Source organism: Ixodes scapularis, unplaced genomic scaffold (assembly GCF_016920785.2).
Source record: "Ixodes scapularis isolate PalLabHiFi unplaced genomic scaffold, ASM1692078v2 PGA_scaffold0__279_contigs__length_252992795, whole genome shotgun sequence".
NCBI lineage: Eukaryota > Metazoa > Arthropoda > Arachnida > Ixodida > Ixodidae > Ixodes > Ixodes scapularis.
In genome coordinates this window covers 167,678,235-167,682,404 of record NW_024609835.1, presented here as the reverse complement: position 1 = coordinate 167,682,404, position 4,170 = coordinate 167,678,235, and positions in this window count along the sequence as shown.

The following is a 4,170-nucleotide window of genomic DNA, read 5'->3' as shown; positions in this document are numbered from 1 at the left end:
TTGAGGGGGTGAACTCTGCTTGTTTTCTTTATTTTTTCCTGATACTTCGACTGCGTGTGTTAAAAAACGAACGGGTATTTCACAGGTCATTAACGCCAGGGATCCGTTCTAAGCGGTATTTGCGCAAAATACAAAAATCGCTGCAGCGCCCCTTCAACGTGAAACGTCCTTTGGCTAGGCGTGCGGCATTTCGTGAAGCCCGGATAAAAGCCTGGGCGTGAATCTCTACAATGATTGGTTGACGAGTGGGAAAGGAGGAGTGAGCTGTTCGATGAATAGCGTGCAACAAAATGTCGAGGTATCTGTGACATCGGAGACTCCATATTCAATCATTTAACTGCGAATTTAATGTCCGTATATTTATTATTCTAATAGCTTGATTCTAGATGTTATCAGCGGATAAACACAGATGCTCAGAGGATAAACGGGAATGGAAAAAAGTACTAAGCGTAAGAAGTTGTATTGAATAAAACGATCGCAAGGAACAGTTGCAAACTCCGAAGAAAAAGCACAGAAATGCGTGTTTCTTTCTTATGTTGTGTGTGTTGAAAATGTTCAATTTAGACTCCATAATGAGGTTACGTGCCACGAGAGTAGAATATTAGCACACATCATACTTAGATTCCTTTTACACTCAACAATTGAGATAACCTGCGCAGCGCAAATGGCATTTACATCTTCAGAGTGCAAAAAGCTAAGCAAACTTAAGGGGAATTTGACTTATTATTTGCTTCATTTTCTTAACAGAACGGATATCTAAGCTAGTTGGTACGTATTCGTAATATAAACAACGCGGCTGACAAGGACAAAGAAAGACTGGACGACACAGCCGATAACTGACAACTGACGGTTTTATTTTCATGAAACCAAGAATAAAACGAACAAAAATGACCCACAATCGCGACCGCGCATCACAAAGTTTTTTTCTTCTTTTTTATTTTTTCTTTTCTTCTCTCTCTCTCTCTCTCTTTCTGTATATATATATATATATATATATATGTTATTCTTTGACGGCGTAAATTTCTCTTTCTCCCTTTCTATCTTAGAAAGGGAGGATATTTCCGCTCACGAACAGGCGTGAAGTGCCCTGTGGACGAAACGTCATTGTTGGTTGTTGACGGGAGTAAAGAGTCGTAAATTCAATAATACAATATATCTAGATACTTACAGAAACTGATACTGGAGGATGTTCTTCAAGCATTTGAGCGGTTTGGATCCTGACGATGTCTCGTGCCGTACCTCTCGCGCATCTTATGTCAGTAGGAATTACTCCTTCCTGTTCAGCTGAGTCCCTACAGTTCTTACAAACCGCCAAAGAAACAAAGCAGCCCCATTGAATTTATTATTTTGTGGAGAACGGGGGAAAAGCTAGTGGATAATCCTCAGATGTCAACTTTCAGCTGTTCTTTCTATTTTGGGCCTTTTGTTCCACAAGGGACCCTAAAAGGTACGTAGCATTTAAAACCCAAACATTTGGACGTGACGAATATTTTTTTTAAACTTAATTTTATACACAGTCCTGCCGTATCAGATGCCGTAATAAAATTATATCCCGAACGCATTCCTGTTTGCTTCGTAATCCTCAATTCACGACTGCAGCTCCTATCGCGCGTATGATGATGTATTCGCATTCTAAATGTTGTTCCGAAAGAGTACCTTTGGTCAAAACTAAGTTCCAAACATGGAAGCATTACGTAGTCTTAAAGGGTATTGAAATTTCGGTGGAATCCGAGCTTGGTCGCTTTCCGATACGCTGGCGCCGACAAGTGGAAGTATGCGCCGAGAGACCAAGTAGGAGAAAGAGAGAAAGAGAAGACGACGAAGGCTCACGGGGACGTAAAAAGGCCAAGCTCCGGTTCGAACGATTAGCGGGTAGACCTAAAGTTAGCAGCCTTTGTCTCCACTGCACTCGTGGAACGCCTTCGAACGCCGAACCTAAACCTCCGAAGCCGGCGTTCCGCGTTCTAACGCGTTAGACGAGTGCAGTGAAGACAAGGCAGCAAGTTTTGCGTCTATCCTCTAATCATTCCAACCAGGGCATCGGCATTCTGACCTCCTTGCGCGCTCTCGTCTTCTCTTCTCCCTCGGTTTCTCGACGCGTTTAGTCCCAAGTCTTCGCTGTGCTCCATTTGACATCAAGTCTGACCGCAGCCAACAATGCGTTCTGAAGTCACCGATCAAGTAATGCAAAAATTGAGGTCGCAAGGCGCGACCTCAAACCCGGAGCTGCAGCATCCGATCATGCTGAAGTCATGCTCATATACATGTGTCTGTAAGCGTATGTCATCGCCTGTACTATCGCGCTAGTGTAGCGTTTCAACAAAGCAAAAACAAAAAAGAATAAGTGCAGGTAAGGCCCTATCAAAAACGATAAAAATGCAGTTTTTTTGTTTTGTTTTCTTTCGTTTGTTTTTGTTGTTTTCTTTTATAGGCTCTGTCAGTCACGCGGACGAGCTGAAAAACACAGCCGATGCGCGACCTAACAATATTCGATTTTCTGCGCCAGGGGCACTGCTCAAAACTTATGAGCTAAGGGTTCATATCGCAGGTTTCTTTACTTCGTAAAAGAAATTCGGGGAGGAGGGGGGGGGGGGGGGTATAATTTGCGGCTTAGAGCGCGTAAATTGAGTTATCACCATAAAAAGGCGAACTCAACCCTCCATGGTCCCAATTTAAATATCCTAGCTTCCTCGGGAACATGGTCGCCTTCGCTGCAACCCCTTCTCTTACCCTTACAATAATGCCCCCTGATGGTGTGTGAGGTACTTAAATGAATAAAAAAAATATTTGACGAACCATTTCACCCTTTAAACGAATTCCAAGGGCAGCCAGACATTAGATGACGTATTTGCCTCCTCCTGCCCCCTTCTTTTAGCGGGTTTGTTGCCAATGAGGGGTCGCGTGAAATCTGGGTTGTCTAGTGTGAGCATGAGCTGATAACAGAAAAGTGCAACATTCTGAGCCCGCAGAGATGCACCACCAAGTGAATGTTATTGTTCCGTGGCACGTCATAATTGATAGCCATTGAAACATTAGACTTTTTGTAGGGTACCAGGAATTGGAATGTTCTTGAACGCACGTTAGCGTAGCAGACAAAGTAGAAAACGAAGGGACGCGAAATAAGGCTACAAGAAAAGACCATAAACGAGCGACGCGGGCTTTGCTGGGAATGAGTCGAATAAAGCTACCGCTAAATTACCCAAGCATCAAGGAGAAGGCCGGGAATGTAAATCAACGTGCCGTACGCGCCCGCCTTCCCCGATAAAATAATCGAAGTGAAACACCAAAAAAAGGCGTTGACAAACGCGCGTGAAAGATGCCATTTGTTTTGGGGCTTTTCCATTAGAACAGTTACTGCTGCGGACGCCACCACGTGTAGTGCCTGTAGCTACGCTCCCAACATGCTCCTTGGAGCTTGGGTTACTCAGTAAGAGGTCTATTGCTTGCGAACAAAAATCGGCGACTGAATTCGTTTGACTGTTGGTCATTTTGTGGCGAGTGCGAACAGTATAGACCTGTCCAAAAAAAAGCTCTTCGCCGGTTCTAAATTCAGTGTTCGTGCGTATGGCGCTTGATTTGCTCGCTTTCTAAAGCGACAAACACGCACTTGCTGGGCTTAGGACTCGTAAGTAATGGAATCTTGTATTGTCGAAGACCTCGATCCTTCCGCACGCAAAAATGCGACGTTTTGCTTCTCGCGCCTTCAAAACGCAAAAGAAGCGTCCTCGCAAAGAGGAATGGAAGAGCGGCAACAAGCTCGCATCGAGGCTTTGATGATGTAGTTGTGAATAGATCTGAGAGTGTTTCCAACTTTTCGATCGGGGTCACGTGGTTAACGGACCGCTTTTGCAATGCAGGCGAAGGCGTCAGTCGTCTACAAGCGTCTATCCTTCTTGCCCCGTAGGGAAAAGCACGGATGCGCACGAGCAATCAATGTGGGCAGGAAGTTTCGCCATTGAATTGCATACGGCCTTCATGGCTCGAGTTGCTCGCTCTCTTTGGTCTAGGCTCTTTACTTTGATGTATGGTACGGTGGCGCCGTCTGGTCCACTGTGACGTTCGCTCCGCGGTGGCGCCCGGGCGCCCAGCCCCCGCATAACGACCGCAGACTCTCGTTGATTGGCTCTAAATGAACCACCATCACCCCGGCAATGCGTCTCGTCCTTTTCC